Consider the following 14193-nt stretch of genomic DNA (forward strand, 5'->3'; position numbering starts at 1 on the left):
ACCACAGGGATCTGTTTCTACCACTCACTCTGAAGTCCTTCCTTGGCAAGGACCTGGCCTCATTTTCTTATCTGCAGTGTCTAACCCATTTCCTTCCTATAGCAAGTGTTTGTCAGTATTTGTTGAAATGAATTTGAATCCAAGGCAATAGATGAGGATGTTGGGCCCTCTAGTTTTCCTTAAGGGCATAGGTAGAACCAGTCATTTAGAGTACTTCTGGGAAAATCTGGACTAATTCTAATGCTTTAAATGTAAATTGCTCTGCTTAGATCCATGGAACCTCAGATTTAAAATGCCTCTTAGAGGTTCCCTGGTCACTCAGATCTTCTAAAAACATGTATGATTTTCCTGGACAGCAGGGATCCTTAACCATTCTAAGAGGTACGTATTCCATCACCATCTTATCAGGAGAAATCCACTTTTGTCAAATGAAAGATACCCTCATATTTCCAAATCAATTCTCATTCATGGATGAAAATTCTTTTCTCACCCTTCCTTTTCTTAAGGAGGAAGAAAGGGAAGGGGCATAGGAGAGTGTTCCAGTTTGCTAATGCTGCTGTTTGCAAAACACCAGAAATGGATTGGCTTTTATAAAGGGGATCTATTTGGTTACAGAGTTACAGTCTTAAGGCCATAAAGTGTCCAACAATAGGGTGCCTTCACTGAAGGATGGCCATTGGCATCCAGAAAACCTCTGTTAGCTTGGAAGGCACGTGGCTGCATCTACTTGCTCCCAGGTTCCGTTTCAAGATGGCATTCTCCAAAGTATTGCTCTCGGGGCATTTTGTCCTCTTTTAGCTGCAGTTGCTATTCAAAATGTCATTCTCAGTTGCTCTCCAAAATGTCACTCACAGCTGCTCTAAGATCCTTCTGTTTGTCAGCTCATTTATATGGCTCCAGTGATTTAATTCAGACCCAACCTGAATGGTTGGGGTAACACCTCCATGGAAATTATCCAATCAAACATTTCACTCACAATTGATTGAGTCACATCTCTATGGAAATACTCAATCAAAGGATTCCAATCTAATCAACATTAATATGTCTATCTCCACAAGACTGCATCAAAGATAATGGCATTTTGGGGGCCATAATACATCCATAATACAATTAAGTGCCATATGTTAATCCCCATTGCATTATTTTTAAAAGTAGAAGATTTTTGAATTATTTCTTTTTAAATTAAATCAGTCAAAGAATACTAAAGAGAAGGGACTAAGAGAAGCTGTAGTGTGCCTTGCCATGTGACAAGCTAAGGACCAAAGATCACCAGCAGCCAGAACCTGAAGCCACAGTCTTTGGGAAAAAGAGCATCACTTTGATGGCATCTTGATTTGGACTTTTTCCCAGCCTCAGGCAATAAGCAAATAAATTTCCATTATTTAACCTGACACATTACATACTATTTGCTTGAGCAGCATAGGAAACTGAAACACCAAGCAAGGAAAAACAAAGAGGAGAGATGTAAAGCAAAAACAAACAAACCAACCAACCAAAAAACAGAGAAAGGAAGCAAAAAGTGGGAAAAAGAACCAAAGGAGGCTCTTGAAGAAGGAGGAAGAGAGAAAGCAGAGAAGGCAGAGAACAAATGTTGGAGATGAGGGGCAGAAGAAGGGAGAAATAGCAAAAAGAAAGCTTAATGTAAGAGCAGCTGTAGTAGAATAGTTAGAAAAATGGACTCTGGAGTCTGCCTACATTTAAATACCAAATCTATATTTTATTAACTGAGTAATCTTGGGTAAATTATGTACTTGTTTGCACCTCCTCTGTTAAAAGGAAATAATTGTAGTACCTACCTCACAGAGTCCCTGGAAAGTGCTGGGCCCCAATGAACAATATAAATGAACATTTGTTCTCACTTTGCTGATCCATCCCCCAATCTGGGGCCCTGGTAGCTCCATGTGTCACATTCGCTGTCAAAATCTAACAACAAACATTTGTGAATACTTCTTATTGATATTTCAAGTCCTGAATTTGAAAGATCTCCTAATGTCTTATTTTCTTTCAAATCCAGGTAATTGATGTTCTAAGTATATTTATGGTGACGAGATTTCTGGAATAGGCTGGCTTTCAAATATTCTTTCCCATTATCACCAAAAGAAACCCTATCAGGCCATATGTTCCTTACTTCCTCAGGTCCACAGAACATATGTTGTATATTGTCTCAGCATCCTGGGGGAAGAAATCACACAGGCTGTGGAGACAGGAGGGCTGACTCATGCAGCAGTCAGCGGCAGTGTGCACTTCTGAAAGTCCCCCCAGCAAAGTCTATCTTTGGGTGACTATATCTCTGTGACAAGACCCTGAGCAAAACCCCAGCCCCTCCATATAAAATCAATGTATGGAATTCTTATTTGTCCTTCACTTCCATTCACCCTTCTCTGCCCTCCATTCCTTAACAGCTAACCATCTCCCCTCTTAGTATACTTGTTCCAGTTTGCTAATGCTGCTGGAATGCAAAACACCAGAAAAGGATTGGCTTTTATAAAAGGGGGTTTATTTGGTTATACAGTTACAGTCTTAAGGCCATAAAGTGTCCAAGGTAATGCATTGACAATCGGGTACCTTCACTGGAGGATGGCCAATGGCTCCAGAAAACCTCTGTTAGCTAGGAAGGCACGTGGCTGATGTCTGCTTGCTCCCAGGTTGCATTCCAAAATGGTATTCTCCAAAATGTCTGCAACAGCTTCCAACAGCCATCTTCAAAATGTCTAGCTTCTCTCTCAGTTCCTATGCGTTCTTTAAAGTGTCCCTCTTGGCTGTAGCAAGCTCACTCCTTTTGTCTGAGCTTATATAGTGCTCTAGTAAACTAATCAAGGCCCATGCTGAATGGGCAGGGCCACACCTCCATGGAAACTATCCAATCACAGTTACCACCTGCAGTTGTGTGGGTCACATCTCCATGGAAACACTCAATCAAAGAATTACAATGTAATGAACACTAATACATATGTCTGCCCACATAAGATTGCACCAAAGAACATGGCCTTTTCTGGGGGACACAATATATACAAACCAGTACAACACCTTTCTCTGGCATTTTGATAAATCTTTGAACTACCAATTCTGATGCATGATGTCCTGGAGCAAATTTCTCATTGATGCATGGCTGTGTGAAATTCACTAAGAGTCAAAATAGGTTTACGGTCCAGACAAATGTGATATTTATCTTCGAGAGTCCAGAATTTTCTGAATGCATATGTCCATAAATCAGACAGAAAAAAATATTATGGTCAGATCCCTTTACTGCTGTGATGAACACATAATGGAAATTTATTAGGAAAAAAGGATATATTTTTATCAGTATTATTTTCTAAATTGTACCTTTGGTGGAAGTGACTCAGGGCAAAAATTAAAGCATTAATTAAAATGCATGCACCACAGAATGGCAGCAGTAATTAAAACAACTTAATCCCCCCTCAGGGAAATCCAACATCTAATGTCATGTGAATATTCTAATTGAGAAATCTCAAAGAGTTACGTAAGTTCACTCTGGCCCTCATACAGTAAATACTAGTTCTCCACTGCGTCTCAACTCTCATATCATTCTTGCTGATTTGCAAAATGTACCAAATAAATGTTAGCACTTTGAGCTGAGTGCTTCTTTGGGATGTAATCAAAATTAAACACAACACGTCCCCATTAAATGTGGGTAAGTAAGTGAAGACGGTAGGATTTTATCCACCATTGATCTCCCTGCTTCTCCTAAAGCCTCTCATCTGCTAGGGTGACTTCAAACCAAGAGTCATATGCAGAGTTGTAGACCTGGGAAAGAAAGGGCACAGAGGCTCATATAAAACAGTGAACTGTTGAAGATAATAGGAAGCTGTGCTTCTGAAAATTCTGTTTGGGGATGAGAGTGTGGTGAAGGGCAAATACAGGCACAGACTGCCAGTTTTTCAGCACCTGGACCTAATTTTCTATGGCATGATTGTTCAGCCATAATTTCTTATTGTGATGTATATTAAACACATTATATTAAATATGTCATAATATATGCAATGCAAACACCTGTGTACCTAGTACCCAGCTAAAAATGATATATTGAAAATTCAGCTGAAGTCCCTTCTATACCCCCTGGTCTCCATTCCTGTTCTCCTCCACACACTCAGAGGAGAGTGTTCTCTGTGATGAGTGTCCATCATTGGCATGCTGGCCCATTTATATGATTGTGTATGTGTGTGTGTGTGTGTACACAGAAAGATGTATACATCTATATATATATATATATGTATGCACACGTCTATCTGTACATATAATACCTATATTATATAGTGTATTATTTTGTATATTGGTGCATTTATTTATTTGTATGTATTTATTGTATATTTATTTAAAGGACTATATAGACTTCCAAGAGCATTTTTATTTTTTTAATTGGAGGTTTGCTTCTCTTAGTTACCCATCGGGATAATTGTTTCTGCCGCCAATTGACTGGAAATATGGAAACAATATGATTTAATTTGGAGAAACAAAACAGAGGAAAAGCATATTTAGCACCTGCAATTCAAAGCTCTATGAGGGCAGGGATGACGCTTGTTTCCAGAGTCCTGTTGTAACTCCAGCACCCAGAACAACTGCATGAAGTTGATATTCAATGAACATTTGTCCAAGTGAACAGAGAATAGATGGAAGCAGGCAGGAAGGACTTACGCCCTTATCACTGCTTGGTTTGCCTTCCCTGCTGTTCCCTCTGCTGGTACAGTTTGAGTGCTGAGATCCATTCTTCGTTGCAACAAAAATGTTAATGGTAGGGAGCGATTTCAATTGAAGAAATCTGCAATGCATTTTGGGGTTGTAACCAGTGAAACAATGCAACTATTACAATTCCCTAAGTTCTAGTAAAATGTATTCAGGCAAAGCCTCAGTCAATAACCCTGGTGTTGAAGAGAAAAGAAGGAACTGTGGGGCAAGTGGCTAAATTATCTTGGTTGAATGATGTGATTTCCTTGAAATACAAGGTCACATATGGCCCACTGAATTATTTCTACTCATAAAGAAATCCAGATCAAAACAACTAAATTGAACCCAAATTTCACAGTTCTTTTCCCTCAAGGCCCAACTCAGAAGCTCAGAGACATCAACGCACAATGATTTTTATGACAAGCTCCAGTCTTAGCATAATGGGATCCCTCAGTTAGTTGGTTTTTTTTCTTTTTTTAACAATTAATGGCTTTTAGTATAGTCACAGAGTTGTGCATTCATCACCACAATCAAGTTTAAAACATTTCTCTTTCCAAAAGAAAAACCTCACATCCTTTAGCAGTCCCTTCTCAATCCCTCTATCCTTCCCCACTAATCTAATTCTGTCTCTATAGATTTATTTATATTTACATTTTATACAGAAGGAATCATACAATATGTAGTACTTTGTGTTTAGTTTCTTCCACTTAGCATAATTTTTTTAATTATTGCTATTTTTTAAAATTAGAGAAGTTGTAGTTTTTTATAAAAGTCATATAAAAATACATTCCCATATATCTCCCTATCGTTGACACTTTGCATTGGTATGGTGCCTTTGTTACAAATGATGAAAAAATAGTAAAATATTGCGGTCGTCGTTGACTCGTCTAGTGGGGGGGAGTGGCGGCCGGTTGCTAAATCCTAGGCTCTCAGGATTGCTCGGAGGGTACCGGCGGCGGGGGTTCTTTCCCGGAGGCGAGGGCGAGGCGGGGGACTGGGCCCGGTCCCCGGCGGAGGCGTGCAAAGTATGGAGGGCGGCGAGAAAGGAACAGGCGGGACACCTTTCTTTTAGGATGAAGAAGCCAAGAGAGTTTTTTAGGGGAGAGTACAAGCTTATATCGGGCGGTTTAGAGGGCGGGGTGGCTGTAGGGGTTAAAGGCTTGGATTGGTTCTGAGAGGGCGTGAAGATTGATTGAAAAGGTGCGGGAGTTGCTCCGGTAACGAAGAGGGTGGAGGGTACGGGTAAGGCACGGGGGTGGGGTTTTTCTCCGGCAAGCCCTCCCGAACGATTGTACTTTGGGGTGAGGAAATGGGGCCTGCCTCCGGCCTCACTTTCTCAGGCCTGGGGGGCTGTGGAGGGCGCTGTCGCCCGTGCCCACCACCCTCCCCAGGGGCTGATCAGGTCCCCCAGCCCAGGCCCGCCAAGTCGAAGCACGTAATCAGTGTCCCGCAAATATTACTGTGAACCATAGCCCAGAGTTTGCATTAGGTGTATTTTTCCCATATAACACCCTGTTATTAACTGACACCTTGTAATATTTGTTCGAGTTCATGAAAGAATGTTCTTATACTTGTATATTAACCACAGTCATCATCTACAACAGGGTTCACTGTATTATACAGCCCCATGTTTTATCCTCTAACTTTCCTTCCAGTGACATACAACAGTACCTGTTGATGACATTCACACAGATAATTCAACACTGTTTATTACACTCACAGTGATGTGCTACCATCACCACTATCCATTTCCAAAACTTTACAATCGACCTAATTAGAAATTCTGCACCAATCAAGCATCAGCTCCCCATTCTCTACCCCCATTCTATCTCCTGGTAACCTATAGTTTAGTTTCTAACTCTATTAGTTTGCTTTTTATAATTAATTCATATCTGCGAGATCATACAATATTTGTCCTTTTGCGTCTGGCTTATTTCACTCCATGTAACGTCTTCAATGAGGGTGTTGCCTCGGTTAGTTTTAAGGCCCTTTCATTTGTGATATAACAGCTCCGTTGTCGGCAGCATTCAATGACATCAGAGCCATAAAACTCCGCAACAGCAAGGAGATTGTCTCGGTGTCCAAGTGGGAATTCCAGCACAGCCAGCCCCACAGCAGGCTGTGTTCTTTGTTTGAGCTCGGCGCACATGCTGGGCTGACTGTACCCAGTTATGGGCTGTGACTAATGTGCAGAGCCACTCATTTTTCATTGCTGCTTCCAACCAAGAAACATCATTTGGCCCTGACATTTTGCCTCCAACCTTTCCCTCTCCTCTGGCCTCTAGGGTCAATAACTAAGGTGGCTGCTTCCTTAGGGCTTTCATGAGCATCTGAGGAAAGCAAGTATGAAATTTCACCACCAGAAATTTGCCCCTTTCAATTCTGAATGCATTTCTTAAGTACCCAAGTACTCTAAGTATCCAAGTACCCAAGTACTTCCTAAGTACCTGAGTACCCAAGTACTCATATTAAACTCATAAATACTCAGGGAAACGTCCGTCCACTGGCTGTGGGGCAGAATGAACGTGTGGTGGTGTCATGTAGCCCACCTCCTTCACTGGAAGCTGGTCTATCCCACCTAGTCTGACCCATCGGGGTGCAAGTGTGCAGGCCCATGTCCTTTGGGTACCAGGCAGCCAATCTGGAAGGCTGTTTTAGTTTCCTAAGATCCTGAAGCAATACCATGAAGAGGGTCAGGTTAAACAATGGGAATTTATTCGCTCATGGTTTTGAGGCCAGGAAAATGTCCAGATCAAGGCATCATCAAGGCAATGCTTTCTTGCCAAAGACTGCCGTCCTGGAGCTGGCTGCCAGCGATCCTTAGCTCCTCTGCCACATGACAATGCATATGGCGGCATCTCCTGGTCTCTCCCTTCTCTTCCAGTTTCCGCTGAATTTCAGCTTCTTGCTTCCTGTGGCTTTCTATCTCTGTCTGTCTGAATAAGACCCATCCTGATTGAGTTGGGCCACATCTTAACTGAAGTAGCTTCATCAAAATGTGTTACTGACAATGGGTTCACATCACCCAGGAATGGATTCGATTTAAGAACATGTTCTTCTGAGGTACACACAGCTTTAAACCATCACAGAGGCCCAGGCAGCTTCAGCAGAAGTTTAGAGCCAGAGAGGTGTGCACAGATTTCAGCGATATTCCATCTGTGCTTGACAAGGAAAGGAAAACTGTTCACTCACCCTGCCTTTGCCTCGAACGTTATTAAAAGTAGTCATGAGCAGAAATAAATGTAACATAACTGGGCCATTGTGGAGACAGAACGTTGCTATAAACTTCTGAAGAAAAGAATGAAAATACCAGTCTCCCTAGGTAAGAAGCAGACATGAAAATGGCTTTAACAGGAGGCAAATATATGAAGTCACATCCTCCGAAAGCAGCTCTGCTTACCAGTATTCATAGGAAGGAGTTGTTTTGTAAACCACCCCTTCATGCTGCCACAGGACAAGCCCAGGAATTTTCTATTAATTGAACTATCTTTCACTCTATCTTCTCTGCATCTTGGAAAACAAAAATCAACAACATCCAAACAGAAGTTTAGATTATCCCCTCAGAGAAGCTAACAGCGTTTCCTGAAGGCTCTGCTCCACAGCTTGCTTTTCTGCAGCTTAGCAGAACAATAGAGTAATTCAGTTTTCCTGTCCTGAAGGGCAGCAATTCCTGCTAATTAAACAGTTAGGGTTCCTGAGTGCTGTCTTCAAAATCTGCTGCTTGTTCTCCACCGAATGCAGGCCAGTCATTCTCCACTTGGGCCTCTGTTTCCTCAGTCAAACTGGGGACAAGAACCTTTCCTTTCCTGACAAAGGAAGTGGGAACTTCAATTGCTCTTCTGACAGTCCCTCAAGGGCCTTTGGAGTTGCACCAGGAGCAGGTCTCTCCAGCTCCTGCAGTCTGCTCAGCCATGTTGCAGGAACCACCGCTACCTCCGGCAGGCCCAGTGGGCCTGGGGCTTCCTTCCAGGGGAGAATCCTCTGGCCTAGATGACTCCACTCTGAGCTTGAGCCTGAGAACGTCCCAGGGTGAACTGATCTCACCTGCCCTGCCCTTCTTGAAAAGTCTTAATGACACTTCTCTGAACTAGTTCAACAGGAATAAATCCTCCCACTCCTGAATATCATTCAATTACCACTCTTTCCTCTGTTCTGAGTCCCTAACAGAAAGGTTTTTTCATCACGTTTGTTTAGTAAGTGTTTCTCAGAGTGGGTCCTGTGGAGAACTCATTCTGCAGGATGCTAAGGCTGTTACATGCCACATACACACTCCACATGCTCATGCACACACAATTCCACCAAGCACACACACTCTACACTCACACACCATGCACACACACCATGCATGTATGCATACCACGCACACACACACCATGCACTCATGCACACCATGTGCATTTACACACCATGCACACACACATACCATGCACATCTATACCTTACATTCAATACTAGACACACTCACACACCATGCACACACACACCATGCACACACATGCCATGCACTCACACAGACCATGTGCATTTATACATCATGCACACATACATACCGTGCACATATACACACTACATACAATACAAACTCACACACCCTTGCACACATATATACACAAAGATATACTGCATGCCATATATATATATGGTTCTGTGTTCAAATCAAATAATGTAGAAATCCCAAGTCAATATAAAACCATTATTTTGAATGAGCTTATCAGAGCCTTTCATATACTAATATGTATTCTAAATCTTTAAAAACACTGCTTGAATACTCACTGTTTCCCAACCTCTTCAGCCACAGAGCTGTTTCTTTGTGGGGGGTGTTTAAAATGAATAAGTGTACATGGGATATAGTTTACAAAAACTCTATTAGAACAATTAAACAAATCCTCTTATGCATCTAAAACTGGAGCAATAATGACAATTATTTTTAATAATATTGAAAACAAACATTTTCAAAAGCATTGAGAGATTAGATCAGAGGTCACAAACTTTGGCCTACAAGCCAATTCTGGCCTGTGGCCTGCTTTTTTTTTTACACTACTCAAGCTAAGAATGATTTTACATTTTTAAAGGGATGTAAAAACAAAACAAACAAAAACAAAAAGATTGTGCAACAGAGACCATATGTGGCCCACAAAAGCCCTTTACAGAAAAAGTTTGAACAGCCATTAGGCACAAGTAGCTATTTAAATGAATAAAAAAATAAGAAAAAATTAAAACTTAGTTCTTCAGTTGCATCAGCTGCATTTCAAGTGATCAATAGCTACATGTGGCTGATGGTTACTGTATTGGAAAATGCTGATACAGAACATTTCCATCACTGTAGAATGTTCTATCGAACTTTGCTGTTGAGGTTCAGAATAGCACTGCTTGTAGTTGTTTCCAGAATAAAGTTTCTCTATTGTTCTTGTTCTGTTTAAGGAATTTGACAGAAGCAATGTGGACAACGTTAATCTTGCAAAAAAGTCATAAGTGGTTTCTTCTGGATTTCCACTATGACTTCAGCTGAGCAACTTTGTCGTTTGGAACCTTCCCTTCTACCTTGGTGCTCTTCAGCTCCCAGAAACCAGATCTGTGGCTGGCCTAGATGAGAGGCAAGCTAACAGTTGAGAGCCAAGTTCTCGGTGGCCACTATTTTCAGAGTGTCCAGTCTTGAATTATTTTTAGCTCACCTCCTCTCTTCCTCCAGTTCCTTCTAGCCTCTCAGTGTCTCAGCTTTGGCACCTCCCTTCCCGCTGCATTCCCTTCACTTCATCATCCAGGACAACTTCATTCCTCACCTCTTCCCTGACTTCAGTCCTTTATTTAAATACTGAAAGATCATAAATATATTCTGCTACACAAAATATTATGCACTAAATTACCCTTCAGCAATATGGAAGAATTGGTAAAAGCCTTGAAATCTCCTTTCTGCTTTTTTCCACCAGTATCTGTAACTCAAAGGGAAAAGTATCAAGATTTAGCTCCTTACAGATATAGATTATGCCCCCACATTATAAGGTTATGTGTAGAGTTCTTGTTTAAATTACATTTTCTTTCTGCCACTCTAGAGGAATGTGGCTTTCAGCAAGAGCAGGAAGAGCATTAGAAGAAGGAGAGCATGTTTCAATCATCTCCTCTTTACCCTGTTGGTGAGTAAGAAATTCTTGCATTGGGGTGTCAGGGATGGCCGAACCCATGATACCCTGCACTGAGCACATGAGATCCATGGCAGTTCATTAGTCCCAAGAACTCACAGCCCAGGAGAAGGACACCCGCCATGCATAGCCACACCGGGATTGTACACAGGAACAGAGTGAACAACCAGGGCTGAGGGAGGCAGACTTTGTAGTAACAAGAGGATTGGGAGCCCCTGGTACCTGCAGAGGATGTGATTGGCTTCTTTGAATAATTGTCCAGGCTGGCAAGGAACTGAAACTTGCTTGCTACTCAGGGTTAAGCAGGAAGGGCACTGTTCTGGTTCGCCAATGCTGCCATTATGCAAAATACCAGAAATGGATTGTCTTTTATAAAGGGGATTTATTAGGTCACAAATTTAGAGTTCTAAAGCCATAAAGGTTTCCAAACTAAGGCATCAACAAGAGGATACCTTCACTGGAGGAAGGCCAATGGCATCTGGAACACCTCTGACTGCTGGTGTCTGTTCATTCTTTGTTCCCAAGTTGTGTTTCAAAATGGCTTTCTCCAAAATGTCTCTGGGCTTCCATCTGTCTTAGCTTCTCTCAGCTCTCTGCTCAGTTCACCTGGGGCATTTCTCTCTAAGCATCTGGGTGTCCTCTCTTAGCTTCTCTGGGGGAAATTCTGGGCTTCACCTCTTAGCCTAGCATCTCCAAATGTCCTTCTGTCTGCATCTCCCAACATCTCCAAGCATCAACAACTGTGTCAGCTCTTGAGCTGTCTTAAGTACTCCAGTGAACTAATCAAGTCCCACCCTGAATGGGTGGGGCTGCTTGCATGGAAATAATCTAATCCAAAGGTCTCACCCACAATTGGGTGAGTCACATCTCCATGGAAACATTCAATCAAAAGTTTCCGCCCTAATCAAAAGACTAATAAGTCTGCCCCCACAAAATTGCATTAAAGAACATGGCTTTTCTGGGGGACATAATATATCCAAACCAGCACAGGCACCTAGTCTATTTAATAAGGAGTGCTGTTTGGCTAGGGGACCTTATCTGCAGGAGCAGAGTAAAAAGAGGAATTTGTATTTAGGCCATTTGAGACCTTTCTGATTTACCCCAGATGTCAAGGCAGCATGTCATATTGGATCTTAACTTTACCCCACAGTGAGCTAGAAGAATGAAGGGAGTCAACACCATCAAATGTTACAGAGAGAAAAGAGGAGAAGACTATATCAGACCATTTGATAGGGATTTCTTTAATAAGCTAATTTAGTACAGTGGTAGTAGATGATAAATGGGTAGGAGTAAGTATGAACTACAATTTTAAGAAGTCAAAGGGTGAAAAAAGGGTAGAATATTCAATACATTTTATTTTTTAGGATAGAATAGACCTGAATATGTACAATCCAGTGGAGAAACCAGTTATGAAAAAGAAAAGAAAATACCCTGTAAGAAATAAAACATAAGTTTTCAAAACTGTGTAGAGTCAGATTCATATCATATATGTGGTGTGGTAAACTCCAACCAGGCTATTAAGATAAAATTATATCAAAGAATCCAAGGAGTAACTAAGGATCTTGCTGAAGAAAATATAAAATTGTTCTGTAAGTTCACATATATAACCTAGGACCCAAATGATTCTCCTCCAATTAACAGAGAACAAAATTAAACAAAATGAACAAAAAGCACAGCCTAAGATGAACAGTCACAATTTTAAAAGTTTGAATCACATAGTGGGACACATTACCACTACAGACATTGTAGACGTAACAAATGGTTATGCTCTGATACATGTTCTGAAAACTAGGCATGACAGAAAAAATCTTTATAATATTAATAAAATAGGTCAGTTAAAATGAATAATAAAAAGATAAAAGAAGCAATAGAAACCACAATGAGTAATAAAGGACTCCTAAAAATTAAAAGCAAAGTAATTGAAATTAAAAAAACTCAAGAGTTTAAATAAATTGGATACAACTGAAAAAAAAATAGAACACTGGAAGACAGATTTTTAAACTACAGGCAGAATTCAAAATGAAGTGTAAGGATTTGGGAAATATGAGAGGATAAGAGACATGGAAGTGACTTTCATTTCTAGCCAAGAAAGGATCAGATTTACCCTCCCATCTGAAACAAGCAAGAGGAGAGGAGAGGAGACGAGGGGAGGGGAGGGGAGGGGAGGGGAGGGGAGGGGAGAAGGGAGTGAGAGGAGGGGGAAACATATGAAATATATGAAACAACAAATATCAACACCTTAGCATCTGCCAATGAAGAAAAGTTATCCCTGAAAGTAAAAAAAAAACAAAAAACAACAACAACAACAAAAAAAAAAGTGAGCTCTACCATTGCCCCAGCTTAGTGCCTTGAGAGAGTTTCTAGGTCATGGCAAGGTGAAAGGAATCTCAACCATAACTCAGAAGAATCCTTTAGTTGAGAATACCAAGGTAGCTAGAATTTATAAGAAATAGTACTGGGGAGAAGAGAGAAGCACAGAGAGATCTACAAAGGACACCCCTCAAGTATTAAGCTCAGTACTGATTGACTCATGCAAATGAGGAAAATACCCAAAGCTGAGAAAAGAATCATCTAAAAAGAACACACAGGACCAGGAATAATGCATGTTCTCACCAGCCTGATTAGCTAAGCTCATGATTCATGGTACACTGAGTAGAGTGCCAGAAGATTCTTGCATCACTAGTGGGAAAAAATTAGCCCTAGACAGAGGACTGCTTTGATCCTGCTGAACAAATCTTAAAAGCAAGACCCAAAGAATCAAACTGTTTTCCAGTAAATTGTTTCCCAGAATAAAAACTCAAGAATATTTGTAGGAATAAAAAAAAAAATCCTGTGCCTAACAAAATACAATCCACCCTATCTAGAATCCATTAAAAACTTACCAGACATGCAAAGAAACAGGGAAATACAATACATAATGTGGAGATAAATCAATCAATTGAAAGCAACCCAGAACTGACACAGGTGTTAGAATTTACAGACAAGAACATTAAAATAACTGTAATTTGTATGTTCAAAATTTAAGTAGAGATTTGGAAAATATAAAAGTGAAACAAATCAACTTCTAGACATGAAAATAACTAATGTGTGAGATGATGGGACTGATAGCAATTAGACATTAGAGAAAAAAAGATTCTCACTCTATTGCCTAGTAAACTGGATCTTGAAGACAAGACAATAGAAACTATTCAAAATTAAATACTGAGAAAAATAGAATGGAAAACAATATATACTATAAATAAAGCAACCATGAAATCAGAAAACAAAGAATTATATTGCTAGTAAGCCAACAGAAGAGATAAATTGAAAACAAAAATATTCAATTAATGAAAAATAAGGTAGAAAAGGGGGGAAATGGGACAAAGATGACTGG

This window comes from Choloepus didactylus, chromosome 5 (genome assembly GCF_015220235.1).
Source record: "Choloepus didactylus isolate mChoDid1 chromosome 5, mChoDid1.pri, whole genome shotgun sequence".
NCBI classification, from domain to species: Eukaryota; Metazoa; Chordata; class Mammalia; order Pilosa; family Megalonychidae; genus Choloepus; species Choloepus didactylus.